Source organism: Salvelinus sp. IW2-2015, linkage group LG15 (genome assembly GCF_002910315.2).
Source record: "Salvelinus sp. IW2-2015 linkage group LG15, ASM291031v2, whole genome shotgun sequence".
Taxonomy (NCBI): Eukaryota; Metazoa; Chordata; class Actinopteri; order Salmoniformes; family Salmonidae; genus Salvelinus; species Salvelinus sp. IW2-2015.
The window spans coordinates 30,060,548-30,081,892 of record NC_036855.1 but is presented as its reverse complement, the minus strand read 5'-3'; the positions used below and the strand labels follow the sequence as shown (position 1 = coordinate 30,081,892).

The window sequence follows — 21,345 nt, the reverse complement described above, 5'->3', positions numbered from 1 at the left end:
CAGTAGAGGTAACTCTGGGTATTCCTTTCCTGTGGCGGTCCTCATGAGCCAGTTTCATCATAGCGCTTTGATGGTTTTTGCGACTGCACTCGAAGAAACGTTCAAAGTTCTTGAAATTGTCCGTATTAACTGACCTTCATGTCTTGAAGTAATGATGGACTGTCGTTTCTCTTTGCTTATTTGAGCTGTTCTTGCCATAATATGGACTTGGTCTTTTACCAAATAGGGCTATCTTCTGTATACCACCCCTACCTTGTCACAACACAACTGATTGTCTCAAACGTATTAAGAAGGAAAGAAATTCCACAAATGAACTTTTAACAAGGCACACCTGTTAACTTCTCTAGGGTACTCGAGACGGTAGCATCCCACCTCTTCAACAGCCAGTGAAACTGCAGAACGCCAAATTCAAATACAGAAATACTCATAATAAAAATTCAGAAAACAAAACATATTTTACATAGGTTTAAAGATTAACGTCTTGTGAATCCAACCACGGTGTCAGATTTAAAAAATGCTTTACGGCAAAAGCATACCTTATTTGAGAACATAGCCCAGCAGACAAATCATTACAAACAGTAACCAGCCAAGTAGAAGAGTTACACACGTCAGAAATAGAGATAAAATTAATCCCTTACCTTTGATGATCTTCATATGGTTGCACTCAGCAGACATTCATTTACTCAATAAATGTCCCTTTGTTCGATAAAGTGTCTTTATATCCAAAATCCTCTGTTTTCTTCAGTAATCCACAGGCTCAAACGCAGTCAACACAGGCAGACAAAAAATTGTATCCGTAAAGTTCATAGAAACTTGTCAAACGTTGTTTATATTCAATCCTCAGGTTGTTTTTAGCCTAAATAATCAATAATATTTCAACCGGACAATAACGTCGTCAATATAAAAGGAAACAAGAAAGGCACTCTCTGGGTCGCGCATGAAAAAGCTCTGTGACACTTTAGGGTCCACTCATTCAGACTGCTCTTACTTCTTCATTTTTCAGAATACAGGCCTGAAACAATTTCTAAAGACTGTTAGGAACTGCCTTCCACTAGAAGGCAGTTGAGTCCTAAGTCAATGGATACTGTAATGCATTGAATAGAAAACTACAAAACCAAAAAAATGAAAAATACTTCCTGAAATGATTTTTCTCAGGTTTTCGCCTGCCAAACAGTTCTGTTATACTCACAGACACTATTTGAACAGTTTTGGAAACTCTAGAGTGTTTCTATCCAAATACTATAATGCATACATATCTTCTTGCCGAGTAGCACAGTTTATATTGGGCATGCTTCATCCAAAATTCCGAATGCTGCCCCCTACCCTAGAGAAGTTATATTGAAATGCATTCCAGGTGACCACATCATGGAGCTGGTTGGGAGAATGCAAGAGTGTGCACAGCTGTCAAGGCAAAAGGTGGCTACTTTGAAGAACCTCAAATATAAAATATTTTTGATTTTGTTTACTACATGATTCCATATGTTATTTAATAGTTGTAATGTCTCCACTATTATTATACAATGCGAAAACAGTCAAAATAAAGAAAATGATTAAATGTCTAAACTTTACTTGTACTGTGTGTATTTACACACCTACTCATTCAGCCCTCCGTTTACTGAGTCAGCTCCTTTATCTTGCTGACGTTGAGGGACAGGTTGTTGTCCTGGCACCACACTGTTGTTTCGTCAGCAAACTTAATTATGTGTTTGGAGTCGTACGCGGACATGCAGTCATGTGGAACAGGGAGTAAGGAGGGGACTAACCATGCACCCCTGAGTTACCCCCGTGTTGAGGGTCAGCACGGTGGATGTGTTGTTGCCTACCCTCACCCGGGTGGCGGCCCATCAGGAAGTCCAGGATCAGTTGCAAGGGAGGTGTTCAGTTCCAGAGTCCTTAGCTTAGCGATGAGTTGGAGGGCACTATGGTATTGAACGCTGAGCTGTAGTCAATGAACAGCATTCTCACACACTGTAGGTGTTCCTCTTGGCCAGGTGGAGTGCAGTTAATAGAGATTGGTCATCTGTGGATCTGTTGGGATGGTATACGAATTGGAGTGGGACCAGGGTGTCCGGGATGATGGGTTTGATATCATTTCGATGGCAATCGTCATTTAGACAGGTTACACCTTGGCGTTCTTGGAAACGTGAGCTAAACAAGGACTATGCGTAGAATAATAACGATCACCAAGCACTTGACTGAGCAACGGAAGAGCAGCCCTAGCCAAAAAGAGAGAGAAAGAGACACACCAGAAAAGCCGTCGGTGGTATTCATTAAGCACCACATGGAAGAAAGCGAGCGGTGTCCCCTAATGAATAAAACTCTGTACCGGAGCAGTCCCAGTCCGCGTCCCAATGTCTCAGCTCTGTGATTACCAACCGAGCGCGAAGCAGAGAGGGCTGAACGGCTCGTTGTCTCCCTTAGACAGAGACGTCGGTGTGCTCCGAGGGTAATTACCCAGAATTCCAGGAACAAGGGTCCCACTAACCTCTGCCGTCGCCGAGCAGCTGCCAAATCAGTTTAGTCTCATCCCACCTTAGGACCCTGGTACTACTTCCAACTTCGACATCTGCTACTTCGCTATAGTAATACACCATCTGACCTGCATAGATACTCTAGATATTGCATACAGTCCTGTGCTGTGAGGTACGCCCACCATGAGAACGGCTGATCTAGATACGCATAGATAACACAGAAGTTACGTCATCGAGGATACAGAGAACAACCACATTAATGTCAACAGTGCCTCTTCGTGCGGACATTTCCCTCAACATAACTGTAGTGGGAAAAGCATTGCAAATGTGAAGTTAAGCTCTTTATTGCTTGTACAGCAATTTTATGAACAACGCAATGAGAATCTGGCTGGTACTGTTTGGGCGTGTTCCAAATGGCCCCCCCATTTCCTATATAGTAGCCGGGCCCTGGTCAAAGTTGTGCACTAGGTAGGAAATAGAGGTGCCATTTGGAACACAGTCTCTATCTAGATGGGAAGGAAAAGCAGAAGAGTCATTCTGCTTTCCTGGTTTCTGACTCCCCCACTATGGAATGCAGATGGGCCCGGCAGCCTGGTAGTCTACATAAAGGAAGTCAGAGAAACTTGAACAGTATGGGCTACAATACACAACCCAGCTCCACTTCCAACTGTACAGAAACAAACTGAAGAGAACGTAGCCTAACTGCTGGCCTTGTCTGTCTGAAGCTTACAGTATCACTTCCAGGAGTCTGGAGTCGTTTGCCTTATCTATGGAGGTCGTAAAGTTCATAGAAACTTGTCAAACGTTGTTTATATTCAATCCTCAGGTTGTTTTTAGCCTAAATAATCAATAATATTTCAACCGGACAATAACGTCGTCAATATAAAAGGTAAACAAGAAAGGCACTCTCTGGGTCGCGCATGAAAAAGCTCTGTGACACTTTAGGGTCCACTCATTCAGACTGCTCTTACTTCTTCATTTTTCAGAATACAGGCCTGAAACAATTTCTAAAGACTGTTGACATCTAGTGGAAGGCATAGGAACTGCAATTTGAGTCCTAAGTCAATGGATACTGTAATGGCATTGAATAGAAAACTACAAAACCAAAAAAAAGAAAAATACTTCCTGAAATGATTTTTCTCAGGTTTTCGCCTGCCAAATCAGTTCTGTTATACTCACATACATTATGTGAACAGTTTTGGAAACTCTAGAGTGTTTTCTATCCAAATCTACCAGTTATATGCATATCATATCTTCTGGGCCCGAGTAGCAGGCAGTTTAATTTGGGCATGCTTTTCATCCAAKATTCCGAATGCTGCCCCCTACCCTAGAGAAGTTAATTGAAATGCATTCCAGGTGACCACATCATGGAGCTGGTTGGGAGAATGCCAAGAGTGTGCACAGCTGTCAAGGCAAAAGGTGGCTACTTTGAAGAACCTCAAATATAAAATATATTTTGATTTGTTTACTACATGATTCCATATGTTATTTAATAGTTGTAATGTCTCCACTATTATTATACAATGCAGAAAACAGTCAAAYTAAAGAAAATGATTAAATGTCTAAACTTTTGACTGGTACTGTGTATTTACACACCTACTCATTCAGCCCTCCGTTTACTGTAGTCAGCTCCTTTATCTTGCTGACGTTGAGGGACAGGTTGTTGTCCTGGCACCACACTGTTGTTTCGTCAGCAAACTTAATTATGGTGTTGGAGTCGTACGCGGKCATGCAGTCATGGGTGAACAGGGAGTACAGGAGGGGACTAACCATGCACCCCTGAGTTACCCCCGTGTTGAGGGTCAGCACGGTGGATGTGTTGTTGCCTACCCTCACCACCGGGTGGCGGCCCATCAGGAAGTCCAGGATCCAGTTGCAGAGGGAGGTGTTCAGTTCCAGAGTCCTTAGCTTAGCGATGAGGTTGGAGGGCACTATGGTATTGAACGCTGAGCTGTAGTCAATGAACAGCATTCTCACACACTGTAGGTGTTCCTCTTGGCCAGGTGGGAGTGGGCAGTGTAATAGAGATTGGGTCATCTGTGGATCTGTTGGGATGGTATACGAATTGGAGTGGGACCAGGGTGTCCGGGATGATGGTGTTGATCATCATTTCGATGGGCAATCGTCATTTAGACAGGTTACACCTTGGCGTTCTTGGGAACAGTGAGCTAAACAAGGACTATGCGTAGAATAATAACGATCACCAAGCACTTGACTGAGCAACGGAAGAGCAGCCCTCCAGCCAAAAAGAGAGAGAYAGAGACACACCAGAAAAGCTCGGTGGTATTCATTAAGCACCACATGGAAGAAAGCGAGCGGTGTCCCCTAATGAATAAAACTCTGTACCGGAGCAGTCCCAGTCCGCGTCCCAATGTCTCAGCTCTGTGATTACCAACCGAGGCGCAGCAGAGAGGGCTGAACGGCTCGTTGTCTCCCTTAGACAGAGACGTCCGGTGTGCTCCGAGGGTAATTACCCAGAATTCCAGGAACAAGGGTCCCACTAACCTCTGCCGTCGCCGAGCAGCTGCCAAATCAGTTTAGTCTCATCTCCACCTTAGGACCCTGGGTACTTTCCAACTTCGACATCTGCTACTTCGCTAGTGAATACACCTCATCTGACCTGCATAGATACTCTAGATATTGCATACAGTCCTGTGCTGTGAGGTACGCCCACCATGAGAACGGCTGATCCTAGATACGCATGATAGACACAGAAGTTACGYGGTCATCGAGGAGTACAGAGAACAACCACAGATAACGTCAACAGTGCCTCTTCGTGCGGACATATCCCTCAACATAACTGTAGTGGGAAAAGCATTGCAAATGTGAAGTTAAGCGCTTTATTGCTTGTACAGCAATTTTATGAACAACGGCAATGAGAATCTGGGCTGGTACTGTTTGGGCGTGTTCCAAATGGCCCCCCCATTTCCTATATAGCYCGGGCCCTGGTCAAAAGTTGTGCACTAGGTAGGAAATAGGGTGCCATTTGGAACACAGTCTCTATCTAGATGGGAAGGAAAAGCAGAAGAGTCATTCTGCTTTCCTGGTTTCTGACTCCGCCCACTATGGAATGCAGATGGGCCCGGCYGCCTGGTAGTCTACCATAAAGGAAGTCAGAGAAACTTGAACAGTATGGGCTACAATACACAACCCAGCTCCACTTCCAACTGTACAGAAACAAACTGAAGAGAACGTAGCCTAACTGCTGGCCTTGTCTGTCTGAAGCTTACAGTATCACTTCCAGGAGTCTGGAGTCGTTTGCCTTATCTATGGAGGTCGTCAGTAGTATCACCTTTAAACTAGCTGGCAGGTCAGGACTGGAGAAGCTCATTGTGTGTGTGTGTGTGTGAATGTCCATTGGGACCGAGGCACATGCTCTGGGCCATACAGGGAGATATAGGGGTTGATTGAGCGGGGGGAGCAGTACACACTGTCTGCAGCCTAAAAATAGAGTGGAGGGTGTGAGCATAGCGAGCACTGCAGCTAGACTGGCTCTGCTCGGGGGGGAGGGGGGGGGGGGGGGGGCAGTGTTCTCCGCTCACCCCTTTCTCTGCAATGAGCTCTGCAGTACTAGAAGGGAGCCCAAAATAACTCCCCCCGCTCTCCCTTCTACAATGCTGCTGGATCAGGACACACTCACACCGACATCACGCTCAGCTGGGGCAAGCTTGGCTCTATATTAACGCCACTAATCCAGTATATGTGCAAATCAGACCTGAACCACACTCCCACTCTCTCTAGTACACACGTCCCACCCGGGCACACACGCGTCCCACTGGGCACACAAGTCAGTTCAATGTCTAGTTTTGATTTACATTTGGTTGAGTTGTCAACTAATGTACATTGTTCTGAAAAAAWMTWRATMAAAAGTTGGGTGAAAAAAAATACTAAACGCCCTTACGTTGATTACTTTTCGCYAACCCAATTAATTTCCCCACGTTGATTCACCATCATCACATCYATTTTTGGGGTTGAAATGATGTGGAAACAATGTTGATTCAGCCAGTTTTGGCCCAGTGGGGTTACTGTATTGCCAACCCCTCTCACTACTTAGAAGAGATGCTCTTCCAACCATAACCCCCTCAACCATGAGAACAACTGCTAGGGGGTTGGCTTAGAAATGAGCAGTGGCACATTTGGAGGCAGAAGAGAAAAGGATTCTGGGAAACGGAATGCAACTTCAGAGTTCTTTGTTTGCTTTATGGGCCAATAGAGAATCAGAGACACACGCTCTCGCAAAAGCACCCAATTCAGCTTCTCTCAAATCAAGGCAGAAGTTCAAAAAGCACAGTGACGTGACTGAGGGGGAAAGGCTAATTACTGTACACACTACACAAACACGGCAATGACTKATCGCACACTCACACATCCTGTCCCATTGAAGCCTTGGTATTATCCCTCTTCCTTTAAACKTCGGCAGGAATGTAAACTACATAAATAAAGGGGTCTTGGTCTGACTGCGCCAATTCCCCACAGAGCAGCAAGAAAAGGAGGAATCTCAAAGGCGTCAGTAATTTGACACTTGATATAGTCACTGGGTGCTAGTCAGAGTAGCCAGACACAGGAGAAATAGGATATCCCCCGACTCCCACCTCAGCAATAAGGAGAGTCCTGTAAAAACGACTCCCTGAATAYTCTTTGGAGAGGCTGAACAAACCATTCCTCAACGGTGTCATGTGGCGGCCATTTTGCCGATCCCTGGCTGGATTGACACACCCTCTGACATCATTACGYAGGCCCAGTGTGGCGTAGGGCACGCAGGCTGCTCCTACTCTGTCAATCAGGAATAGGCTAGGTAGACCAGGGCTGTGTGTGAAATGGCACCCTACTCCCTATAGTGCAATGCCTTACGGCTCTGGTGAAAAGTGCAATATAAAGCGAATAGGGTGCCACTTCATGAGTGGCGAGCTTGGGGGGCACTATGGTGTTGAAAGCTGAGCTGTAGATCAACAAATTGCATTCTCACACACTGTAGGTGTTCCTCTTGTCCAGGTGGCAGGTTTGAGTGCAATAGAGATTGCATCATCTGGGGATCTGTTTGGGCGGTATGCGAAAAGGATGACATTTCAGACACATCCTCTGTACTCCAGCAGGGTTTAGACCCGAGAGAGCAAAGCTCATCCTCAGTGCTTCAGAGATCCATCCGCATTGCACACCCCCCCCCCCTTCCCCTCAGAGACTCTCCTCAGCTCTCCTAGTTTTTACTGCAATTACTCTGAGCATCTGTTCACCCGCAGGCCCCAATTACCTGATCACTACACCACCAGACCAGGGCCCAATCACCTGAACAACAAACCACCCACCAAACCACCCAGACTGACTGCACAGACCAAGTGTCAATCAAGCCATACCCCTCCGCCATTGCAATGCTACCATAGAGCCATCAGTTGTCTCAGTGACAAGAGTCAGTTGTCCGTCCGGATATTCTCTCTCTATTTCATTAAGCTGAAAGTCTGACTTGAACAAAGAAAGACAAGACAAGAGCATCAACATTGAATGTTGAATGCCAGCAACTGGTTAGCTGGGATGGAAGCCATGCCGGCCAGGCACCATCCAAATTACAAAATGAGCGCAAGCAAATACTAGGAGAACACAATCTTGTTTTTGTATTTTCTGGAAACATTGGGGTCAGAATGATTTTTTTTTTCCTCGAGCAGTGCAGATTAGTATCCAACCACTAAACTACTCTGGACAGATGGACTGCTCTGCTAGAGTGGTGGAATGCCCCAGCCTCAGTSACAGCCAATCATGGTGAATGTTTAAAGCCTATTGTTGTCTAAACCACTGGGGCCTCAATGAGGGGMGGAACACAGGAGTGGAGCCCAGGGGTCAGAGGAATATTAGAACAATAGCCTCAGGAGCTGATGAAAATATGTCTATTTCAGAGACCATAACAGTTCAATTTAAYAGAGGAAGAAAATCGACGCTTATGCAAGTGGTCTTGGAAACCACTGGGATGTACAAAGTTAGTGAATTTCCTAGAGTAGCGGAGAATGATTGCATCCAAGTCCACCTCTGTTGAAGCACCTTTGGCAGTGATTACAGCGACAGTATGACATTACAAGCTTTGCACACCTGCATTTTGAGAGTATCTCCCATTCTTCTCCGCAGATCCTGTCAAGCTCAATTCAGGTTGGATGGTGAGCGTTGCTACACAGCTATTTTCCGGTCTCTCCAGATATGTTCCGGMCTTTGSCTGGTCCACTCAAGGACATTCAGAGACTTGTCCCGAAGCCACTCCTGCGTTGTCTTGGCTGTGTGCTTAGGGTCGTTGTCCAGTTGGAAGGTGAACCTTCACCCCAGCTCTGGAGCAGGTTTTCATCAAGGTTCTCCAATTACTTTGCGCAGTTCATCTTTCCCTCAATCCTTACTGGTCTCCCAGTCCCTGCCCCTGTAAAACAGCCCCATAGCATGCTGCCACCACCATGTTTCACCGTGGAGATGGTAACAAGGTTTCCACCAGACGTGACGCTTGGCATTCAGGCCAAAGAGTTCAATCTTGGTTTCATCAGACCAGAGAATCTTGTTTCTCATGGTCGGAGAGTCCTTTAGGTGCCTTTTGGCAAACTCCAAGCGGGCTGTCATGTGCCTTTTACTGAGGAACGGCCTCCTTCTGGCCACTCTACCATAAAGGCCTGATTGGTGGAGTGCTGCAGAGACGGTTGTCCTTCAGGAAAGGCTCTCCCATCTCCACAGAGGAACTCTGGAGCTCTCAGAGTGACCATCGGGTTCTTGGTCACCTCCCTGACCATGGCCCTTCTACCCCGATTGCTCAGTTTGGCCGGGCGGCCAGCTCTAGAAAGAGTCTTGGTGGTTCCAAACTGCTTCTATTTAAAAAATTATGGAGCCCTGTGTTCTTGGGGACCTTCAATGCTGCAGACATTTTTTGGGTACCCTTCCCCCTATCTATGCCTCGACACAATCCTGTCTCGGAGCTCTACGGGCAATTGCTTTGACCTCATGGCTTGGTTTTTGCTCTGACGTGCACTGTCAACTGTGAGACCTATATAGACAGGTGTGTGGATTTCCAAATCATGTCCATACAATTTAATTTACCACAGGTGGACTCCAATCAAGTAGAAATAACACGGATGATCAATGGAAACAGGATGCACCTGAGCTCAATTTTGAGTCTCATAGCAAAGGGTCTGAATACTTATTTATGTAAATAAGGTATTTATTTTTAATACACCCCCCCCCCCCAAAAAAAAAATACAACGTTTTGCTTTGCCATAATGGGGTATTGTGTGTAGATTGATTAGATGAAAAAATTATTTTTTCCATTTTAGAACAAGGCTGTAATGTAACAAAATGTGAAAAAAGTCAAGGTCTGAATTCTTTCAGAATGCACTGTAGCTATGCCYTGTACTCTGATCTTGACTCACTATCAAATATCCCAGGGAAATATCTCTGCCAGAAACAATAACAGTCAAATAAACAACGATATGGCAACACTCCTAGTAAAGGTACCTTGTACAACAGGAGTTGAGGATATCGTTGTTGACTTTCGCCAATAGCAAATAAACAAAACCTATATCTTCACTAACTTAAAGTGGAAAACTGAGTTGTAACCTTTGCTCAAAGGTAATAAGAATCACACCAAGAACACCACAACAACAGACGCTACAAAAACACGTCCTCAGGGTGAGTAGAGCAATAGTTTGTTGGATTACTGCTAAATCTAATCCCATGGTACTAACTGAACAACAATCCATTTCTATGCTTGGGCATCCAGGTACAAAACATTTCTCTGCCAAGATAACAGCAGATTCCAATAATTACAGCAGAGATCACAGAGACAAAGAGCTGAAACAGTACCGTGAGGCCAGCTAACGTCCGTTAGCCTTGAACCATCAGCAGCCATTTAGCAACTCCTTCAAGGACTTCCTTCCCAACACAGCAGCAGCGCCGCTACACTAGGCCGCTAAACTGTTTTACTCTCAGGAGACCAATCACATCATTGATAGGAGCGAGACAAACTCAGACACACGCTCTCCATTTTACGTCGACATTCTGAGAAGGAGGAGGGCTTCCAAGCCCTTCCAGTCACCCCCCCCCCCAACCATCCACCCCTCCCCTTTCCCTACAAGACGGCGCTACAGGAGCCAGATCTGCAGCATCAACACCGCGTGCCAGACCCAGACCCGGACCCACGTGGTGCGCAGCAGAAGCACAGGTTGATATTGTCTGCCGAAAAGAAGAAAACAACGCCTCCAGATTCCTCCCATGTTGAGGAGATTAGGGAACACTTCAGTGGAATTCACAGCCCCATATGGCTACAGGGTGCTCACATCTCTCACATTACTGAGAGGCTGCTGCCTGCACGCTGCCAGCATGTCTTTAGTACCCGTTCTAATCCCACAGGAAAAGAAAAAAACACAGGACGACAGGGGGATTCCTAACAGTATGCAGGAACAGAGTAAGGACACTACATAGCACTGGTTGGGCGGCGGATGTTTGAAGCCTTTTCCATTGGCATACCCCTAAGCACAACCATCCAATAGAAGCTTCCAGACATATGACTGAGCAAAGACAAGGAGCGCGTCACATGAATCACATGACTCATTTGAGGTATTAAACTCRTAGTGCTGTTTAGTACCCCGTCAACTCTCAATAGATTTACATGAAGAAAAAAAATACGTTAGTCAGCCCTGGATTATTTTACTAGAATAAAAAGTAATCCCTGAATTGAATCTGATTTGAATCCAGAGAGTTCTGAAGTAAAAGCAGTGACCTCATCCAGTAAATATGACTCTATAGCGTCTCCTTGAACTCTAAGCTCCAGCACAGACTGGTATCACTTACAGTATACTGAGCTATCCTCATCAGAGAGGAAAACGCCATCAAAACATATAATGTTGACGACATTCCGGAGGCAACCACCAAAAAAAAAACGCTTCCCCATGTATCAAACCAGGGAAATTAGTCTGTGTAAGTGTTTGGAATCARGACCTGTCACATCGATTCATCCTGCTTCTTCAGAGAGCTAGGCTGAGGCGGGGCACGRATGCACACACAGCAGACGTTTGGACATGAAACGTCCTGGAGCGCAGATACAAGGGTTTGATCTCACAGAGCTGAAAAGGGCATGAAAGAGATCGGTTCCTTCACAGCACCCTCCTGTCACAAAAACACAGACGCGCTCGGCGACAACGCAGAGGACTGTTGCGTCATCAAGGCTGTCCTACTCATTTCAACTGCGGCAGATATCCCAGCAGCCAGAGTGTCAACCATGGGAGTCCTGCCCATTAGATAAACACAATCACAAACACAGCTCTTTGATGGAAGAAACGTGCATCATAAGAGTGTTCGCCTGCCAGATATGAGACGCGTGATCTCCATACAGTTAGATGAAGACAAATCATTCTGATCTAACAGTAAACGCCACACGAACYCAAAATGGTTTGTACGTCAATGTCGTAAGAGGTGCGACGCTCGGTCAAGAAGAAACACATGCTCCGATGGTAGAGCAAGAGAAAGGAGAAGACGCACAAGAAAGCCACAATATAAGCCAAAACAAATTCAACTCATGGGACTCACTGTGTCATGCTATAAGAGGTGAGGGTAGAGCTATCCGGGGAGGTGTGCAACCAGCCAAGTATCCTGATGGTAAAGCCCTACTCTGGAGGAGAATCCCAGCCTGTGGAACAGCAGCTTCTCCCCTCAGTGTGAGAACGAGAGCTCGCCTATACTGGAGCTGTAGGGAGATGACCCATTTCAGATCCACAACAAGCTGTCCCCTGTGCTGCTGTTAGCGCAGCTCGCTGTGTCTACAACACACACACGCGTAGATAGATATCCACTAATACACGCTCACGTACTGACACACACACACACACACACACACACACACACACACACACACACACACACATATACACATTCCATTTGCATCCGAGCACACAAATGACACAATGCATACACGCGCCATACTTTGCACAACAAACATATTCTATGAAACAGCTATAGAATCCATGGCTCGCTACATCCCATCTCCCAGGCTTTGGCTCAGCCCTGAAGGTGTTGTCTGCAGTACTATTGTAGGGTGGAGCATCTACAGCAGCCTATTTCCACAGTTCCCCTCCCGAGGATGCAACCCGGAACACAGTATACCCCAGTTCACATGGGGGAACCCTGTGAAGTGTCCCGCATACAGATTGGCATGTTACACCCCCCCCCCTCCTTAAACCCCCTCCATCCGTTACCTTCCAAAACACTCAGCATGAGGGCACTCACCACAGTATAGTGCTTCTCAATACCAATGAGAGGGCTGTGGAATCAAAAAGAGGGGCACATCTGTGTGCTGGGAAAAGAAGAAGAACTAATTAGGTTTTCTGGTGGTGAAGTTCTGGAGACAGACAGACAGACAGACACAGAGCAACACACGCGGACGGACAGAGCGACACACACGGACGGACAGAGCGACACACACGGACGGACGGACAGACAGAGATGCTGTGCTGTGTGGCTTCTGGGTTCTGAGCTGGCATGACCTAGCCCTGCAGACTGTATGCTTGTGATTGCACAGGAGAGGCCCAGCTATAATTTGAGGCTGCATCTTGGGGAGCCCAGGTCCATGTGTGTACAGAACGTGTGAGCGAGTGCCCATGGTGCACTGTCTCACAGGTGTCCAATGCCTTGTTCTGACCACGGACATATAGCCACTCTGTGAGTAAGTCATTTCCACACCACAACATGGTGGGTGGACAATAGCTTTTCTTTGAAAACTTCCCGTCTAAGTTGGTCGGTCTCATCTCTGGAGTTCTTCGGACGATTCTTGAGGAGTAGTGTAAATAACTAAATAGATCTATCTAGTTGTTCTACTTTGGTTGTATTGTGAAGCGYGCTTGGGACATTTGTAGAGTGAGGCATGAGTCTGGAAATAAACGGCGCACAACATACAGTACGACAAACAAAAACACTTCCACAGAGACGCACAGACTATACAGTAGCTCAATGTTCCCCATTTCAAAAGCCTGCACTTGAACATAAGTCTCTTTAATGTCTCTAGATAAAGATGCGATGAGAAGTCCTCTTCTCATTACACAGTAGACAGAATAGATCCAGCCAAAACTGGGTGAATCCTACGGCCTTCATTAGTGCTAGAGAGGCCATTATCATCCTGTTAGGCTTTAACATGAGTGACGTGAGAACATGAGAGCGAGATTCTACTCCCGTCTCCCGTGACTCCTGGCTGGACGTTTAATGACACTAATACCATGTACAAGGGGGCATTCATACGCTTCCTGTCCTACTCCAGACCTGTCCTAATCCAGACCTGTCCCACTCCAGATCATGTCCAGGAGACCACCAGCCTCAATTAGCTCCCAATGGCCTTTAAGAGACGTGGCGCGTGAGGGGCTGCAGAGGAGAGATGGTAGAGAGAGAAATAGCGGGGCAAAGAAAGGGAGACTTGAAAAAAAGAGGAAGAAAGGAAGAGAGCTGGGGAGAGGTGATGGCAGAGTTTGAATGCTTGGAAGCCAGACTGAGGAATGTTAGCTGGCTGCTCGGTGACCCCCTAACACTCCCCGCAGGCCCTTAAGGCCAGAGAAACAGTAAAGTGGTGGAGGAGCGCGCACACACACACACACACACACACACCAGCTCACTTCCCACTCTTTCACAGACAGGAACAAACCCCCAGATGGACAGGGAGGGGCTTGCCGGGATGAAAAGTGAGTCTTATTGGATTAAAGCGTCTCTTAACTGTATTGAAGTATGATGGAAAGAATCTGGGGAAACTCTAGGTGGTCTGTGTCAACAAGATTTGTTTGCTTAACTTTGAGGACCTTAGCTGGGTTTATTGCGTGCGAACTCGTCGACACGTCCACATTTTGGAGGGAAAGGCGCCTTTTGTCCGGCCCCTGACCCCCCCAAATGGACCGAGGGCCTCCCTATCGTCTCGGCATGTCAGTTGGTAACCCACGGCAACCKAGAGCAGCACCAGCCATAGGGAAATAAATACAGGCTCAGACTGTAGTGACGGCGGCAGCCAAAAGCTCCAGCTACGAAAATATAAGCTGTGATTTGTCTAAACAGGGATGTTGTTTCAGCGCAGATAAAATGGGAATATCATTCTTCTAATACATATTTTATCCCACTCAGTCAAAGGGGTACAGACTGAGCCTGGGTACAGACATTGCAGTTGCCAGACATGAAAGTACTGGAAGCTATTTTGGTGAATACGGAACAATACCGTGATTCACTTGTAGAACAACAATGAGTGCCCCTTTTAAGAAGTTGGTTCTAACGGAGGTCTTACTGACAGACATAACAAAGGCCATGAGTGGGCCGACATCTCCCACAGTCTCTAAACAACCCAGCCTGGGCCGGGTGGTCTTAACTTACGTGCCGCCACCTGTTCTGTCTATCCCTTCACTTCAGCAGACAGACCTGTCCGTGGCTGGCACAGTACCAGCGCCACCACTAACTGCACCATGCTCCACTTCCCATTACAGATTTCAAACTAATTTAAAAACATGGAGGGTGGAGGGCTGAACTAAGGGYGGTGGCGGCATGTACTGTAGCTGAACCAGGAATGATCCACCCGGCAGCCATTACAGAGCAAAGCATGCAAGTCTGCCTTCATTAGACAACTCAATACATCCCTTGAGGAATGTGTGACTGGCGCGTCGCTCCATTGTTCTGCCGGGGGCCCTCTGGGCACGYGCCGCGCCCATATCAAGAGAAGATAAGGAGATGAGTAACAATGCAGTGRCATCACACGTAATGACATATGACAGCTGGCCCGGAATCTGGATGCCTCTATAGTTAGGACAGTAGGAACCATTGTAATGTATCCGTATGCTAAAGAAATGACAAAAAAAAAAATTCTTCCTCCCTTTCATGGGTTTCTAAGGCAGTTTTTCGCWGGCTGACTGAGGCTGAACTCTTGCCACTAATTAATTGGCATGTGTTTGTGCCGCCTGAACGGTGGAAGTGGCTGGGGCGGCTGGCTGAAGGGGAGAGGGGGCCTGGGGACACTGACTTTGTGGCCTCCCCCTCTCATCTCTCGCCCTCCGACTCTCTGGACCTCTGCCACCAGTAACGGGCCTCATTGTTTGGGTCGAAAGGGGAGGGAGGTTTCCAACAGCATTCTAATGAACCACCGGAACCAATCAACACATCTCAACTGCCTTTCTGTTCCTTCTGCAAGTGACAAAAAAACGTCCGCATTCCAACATAATGACCAGGCAGGCCAACGTTACAAAACCAACCGCTGCAATCTATGGGTTGAGTTAGTCCGTCAAGACAGTTTGAGTGTTGTTGCCAACGATGGACATTACAAAACCCTTTCAGGCTGGTGACTGGGACRGAGTAAAAGCCTGAAGACAGTCGGGATGCTGTGATCATTCCAAACACTACCTACTTATACACAGAATTGAGTAGAGAGCCCTCCCTCGCTCACCCGATGCTGTTGCTGTGCTACACCACATGGCTCTGTGCTAATCTGTAGTGCCAGACCAGGCTTACAGAGCCCCGCTAAAGAGCTGTCAGAGGGGAGCATTAAATCCCAGAAGACAGCAGCCAGAAGACAGATGGCCTGATGGAGGGATGGATCGATGGTCCGTACCCGCCCCTCTACTCACTACCTTCCTTCGGGAGCCGTCATCACAGGCAGGAAGTGCATCGCACGGATCATCCAAAAATTCCAGARGAAACATGATCGCAAGCGGAGCTTCTTCTTCTCTAGTTCTGGTCTGGTCTCAAACCCCGGGGGGCGTGTTGTATGTGGTGGTTGGTGTTAGAGGGGGGAGCTGGGGGTAAGCATTTGTTCTCATGTTTCTGGTTGAAGGGAGCCGTATGAGGACTTTGACCTCCCCCCTCAGGGACCCTCTCGAAAAGGTCCCCAGCTGCAGGAGCGAGGGGGTTCTATATATCTCCCTCTGCAGAATGAATGCAGAGGGAGGAACAGAACGGGGGGGGGGATAAATTTCTACTTAATCTCTGAATCGATCGCTGTGGTCAATGGCAACGCTAATGTGCTRCTCAGGACAAGTGGCACATCACGTCAATCCCCTGCTAATCCCATATAGGCTACCTCCGGATATGTTTATCTTTTCAGGGTCCCTCTGATGCACTTGAAGATTGGCTTTTTCCGAGGCGGGACATTCATTCCTTACTCTGTGTTTTCTTGAGTTCGAGTACTGGGCTACGTAAGTGGTGCATAGAGGAAAATCTGGATTTCAGCATGACGTCAATGAGCGTCGGATTCTTCTGCCCTTCTGACCGATGCATCACCATTGACTCCACGACCGTAGCTCCCCACGACGGGGAGTAAACACTGGCTTGTGTCCCAACTGGCTCCCTAGCCATATTCACTTCARTGGGCCCTGGTCAAAAGTAGTGCACTGAGGGAAGTTCACTATATAGGAAATAGGGTGCCATTTGGTATGCACCCACTGCCTTTCTCTGGGAGAGAGAGCGAGGGGGCTAGAGAGAGATGTGGGGGGGGGCTAATGAAACAAGGTAAACACAGGACTCTGGCTACCAAACTCCTGCAGCCTGCTAGTGTCATTAATCACAGAGCTCAGGGTTGAGGTCCTCATCCACTCCTGTAGCAATGGCTCTGCCCAAAAACTGTCACATATGCACCTTTTCCCTCAGCCGCATAGACCAATTACACACACACACACGGAGAAACCTTTCATCTTTTCTTTATCAGCCTCTGCATAGGGGTGCAGATAGAGTTGGGGAAATGGGATGTAAGGAGAACTTAACAGCAATCGAGGCCCAATAATCCAGTCTCGTCACCTGTCATCAGAGAGGAGACACAGAGCTCCATCACCCCCCCCCCCCTGCACTCTCCGCGCATCCCTCTCCACCCCCTTCCCTGTCTGGTGTCTACAGGACAGAGGTAGGCTACGACGGGACCTCTATCTGCCTACTCTGGCGATTGTTGCCCTGTTATCTGCCAGATCCAAAACAAGTCTGTCGCAGGCATGGATCCAGCAGGACAGGACAGAGAGATCGAGCCAGCCTGACGGGTGGAGAAAGGAATGGAGGAAGACTCTCATTCCCCGAAACACACACACACACACATAGAGTGTTTATGGTGTTGAAGGCAAGGAGATTTCAGGAGGAACTTACTACTCTCATTCCCACGGAAACAGGGCTAGCCCTATCCCTAGAGCAGGCTGGGTACGCTAAGTATATAAACACTGCAGGGGACACAATGGCTGCTCCTCAGTCACTCCCCTTCAGTAATGTGTGTGTGTGTGTGTGTGTGTGTGTGTGTGTGTGTGTGTGTGTGTGTGTAAGCTGACTCAGTCTCTGTGGCCTCATCTTAATGATTTATTTCAGTCAAAGAGAGAAAGAAACAACACTTTCAATCACCCAGTGCCCATTGACAAGCCATTGGAGGTTGCAGGCTTAGCTTTTCAAAGTGTAACCGACAAAACACAGTGCAATGTGTAATATAGGCTTTGCATGAATGTATGCACGCATACAGCGCACGCACACACAGTGTTGAACAGGCCTGCTCTAGTCTGGTGGATGGAAAACAGACAGATAATAAGGCAAACAAACAATCTCATTCATGCGCTGCATCTGTTATCCCCCGACACAAGACGGATATGAAAGGATCCATCTCCAGGCCTGTTTCACGGCTCACCTTATTAATTCCATCAGCCAATGACGAAAGCTTGGCAGCTGCCGGCAGGGAGAAGCAGAGGCCGGCAGGGAGAAGCAGAGGCCGGCAGGGAGCAGACCGAGACCGGCAGGGAGCAGACGCGAGACGGCAGGGAGCAGACCGAGGACCGGCAGGGAGCAACCGAGACCGGCAGGGAGCGACAGAAGGAGCCGGCAGGGAGCGACAGAGACCCGGCAGGGAGCAGACAGAGACCGCAGGGAGCAGACGAGAGACCCGGCAGGGAGCAGACAGAGACCGGCAGGGAGCAGAACAGAGACCGGCAGGGAGCGACAGAGACCGGCAGGGAAGCTGACAGAGACGGCAGGGAGCGACAGAGACCGGCAGGGAGCTGACAGAGACCGCGGGAGAAGCAGAGGCCGGCAGGGAGAAGCAGAGGCCGGCATGGAGAAGCAGAGGCTGTACAAGTCTGCATTCTAAAATGACCCTATTCACAACTTTTGACCAGGCCCCAAAGAGACGATACATGTCAGGGGAGTCCGTAAGCGAGAGAGTGAGTGGGGTAGTAAGTGAGCGAGCGAGGCCAGGCATGGCTAGGCTTATATCGGTCACCTTGTCAGCCTGCCAAATGGGTTACGAGAGCGCAGCCGTGGCCTCTGTGGCGCCCCCCTGGGTATGGTGAGAAGCGCATGGCATGTCCCCCTGACCCTCCTGCAACATCACAGGACACTCCAGATACCTGATGGCCAGGCCAGCAGTATTTTAATTCTAAATGTCTGTACCAGAAAGGGGAGTGTGAGGAGGCGGGTCAGCTGTTCCCGTAAGTCCAGCTCCAGTTACCCAGRCCTGGCACCCACTCAACCCAGGCCAAGTAGGTAGGCGGGGTTGGTTGGAGGGGTGGAGGGATGGGGAGAAGTGTATGTCACATGGGTTGTGCGATAAGGTGTGGGAAGGGTTTGGGAGGGCAGGAACCGGGCCATGCCACCTGGAAGGAGTCACCAGGCATCTACAAGCCTCGCCTTTCCCTRCCAAACTCCCCCTTGCTGCTAGAACAGCACTTATGCCCAAACAACATCCCTGGGCATCTTCCATCTCCACCAGCCATTCACTGTTTGCACATTCGGGTCACTGATATTTTAGTGTACGATTGTGGCGGAACAATGGCGCTCCTCATGCTCTACATGTCTTCAAATAGTGATCTGTAGGATGGTGTGAGAAGACAGAACAGAGGAGCGCTGCCTTCCACCAGAGGCAGCCTGAGCAGACAGAGAGAGGAATGGAAATCAATAGAGGGATGGTTGGTTTTAATTTAACCCAGGAACCATACAGAGTCTGAGGAGGGAAGTCTTCGTTAATASATGTGAKACCCCCATAAGCTGCCTGAGACGSACAGTCCACAACACTTAATACCAGACACTACGTCTCTGGCTGAATTCTAGATTCATTATTTTGTCACTCCGGCGGTTTCTCCACTCAGCCATTGACAGGAAAAAAAAGTATTGTGTGTTCCACATAGCACCCTATTCCCTTTATAGTGCACTACTGTTGACCAGGGCCCATAGAGCGCTGGTCAAAAGAAGTGTACTATAAGGGGAATAGGACACCATTTGGAACACARAGTGAGATTCTGCAACTGTAGATCTCAGAGGAAGATAATTACTATTGGCTTTTCTGAATATTTTCCWTTTCCTTCACTGTGAAATCTCCCATTCTCCACCAGGGTGAGACGTAACGCCTGTACAAGCAACACAGGCTATTCCAAGCAAGGGAGCAACCCTTTGGTCTGCAGAGAACTTTTAAATAAGGCAAGTTTAAATATAACTCCGACATGGTCAGACCGACCAAGTCCTCAGTAGTAATTGAYGGCTGAGGGAGTAATCTTCACCGGGATTCATTTAACATAAGCCCTGCTGCAGTTACTGCTGCTTTAAGACGGGTTCAGGGCACGGGAACATCTGTGCAGCAGTACTCTACTCCCCATGCCTGCCCTCTGCACTGTGATCTACAGCCTGTGTAGCCTGACCAGACCATCACAGAACTGTACGTCTTCAACATATAGAAATAAATTCTGAGATACCAGATCCCCACAGGTTACATCACAGCTGAAGCTCAGCGATGGGTGTGGAGGTCAGGGGTTATAGAGAGCTTCAACCACTTGCCCTTAAAAAAAGGCAGACGTTCCTTAAACACCATAACAAAAACAACACTGACCCCTGGGTAACCCATTCATTTAGGGCCTAGGGAGTGACAGGGACAACCACCCCTTTCAGCAGGTGATCTTCTCACTGAGGATTTTGAAGTACGAAGGATAGAAAAGGTTGGCAGAGGTGGGTCATGATGCCAGCGCACCCTTAAGAATGACAGGCATCTCTGACGGCAACAGAGGTCAGGGACACGCAGCATTCCGCACATCTACACTCCATTTTAGGACCGCTCCCTAGAGAGGTTACACGTTGGTGACACTTGGGTGTCACGGATGAGTAAGCCCCCGTAAGATTACTGGAAGCACACACACAGTATAGAAACAAGGGAGTCAAAAGGTGAAAAGAACACAAGGTTAGAAAGAAAATACAATTATTTTCATTTTGGCTACAGCCCGTTATCAAGTATCCGCCGTCCACAGGGCAGCCGTTAACAGATTATCACAGCAAAGTGGATAGTTGACAGAATGTTTCTCTCTGCCAGGCCAGGTTTTTTTTTAACTCCACCCTCTACCCCATCCCAATATGTACAGGGMTCTGGGATGAGAGGAGCTGACTATGAGTAGTTGACTTTATTCAAAGCTAGCCTGTTTGAATCTCAATCTAGTATTTTTATTTTCATTTAAAAAAATATATCATCTGAGCACTGSCAAGCCTGGCAGAGAAAAGCGCATTCTCACAGCGTAGGATACACGTTCAAATCATATATTATAAAACACCAACAAAGGCACTAAAAATCCCACTACTAACAAGGCACATTCCTCTGGTAACGGAGCCAACAAAATGGCTACATGGACTATCGGCATTGCAGGATTGGGGTCAATTACATTTGAATTCAGCAAGCAAACCAAATTCCAAATTGTCCTCATTGAAAAACATTGATATTTCCATATKTTTCCTGAATTGACTGGAATTGAAAAGGAATTGACCCCAACCCTGCTGCTTTGACCCTTTTATTTTATTTGTTGCACTGAGTATGCACACTCACAGGACTCTACACACCCACTCACACATTCATTTGCTTACACGTACCTACTGACTTTTACACACAATCATCATATATGCTGCTGCTGCTACTCTGTTT

The 21,345-nt window shown here is 47.6% G+C and overlaps 1 pseudogene; it reads right to left on the bottom strand.

Moving 5' to 3' along the window:
• The window catches only part of LOC111974557 (splicing regulator ARVCF-like), a 113,300-nt pseudogene that overhangs the window by 90,394 nt on the left and 1,561 nt on the right, over nucleotides 1-21,345 (bottom strand).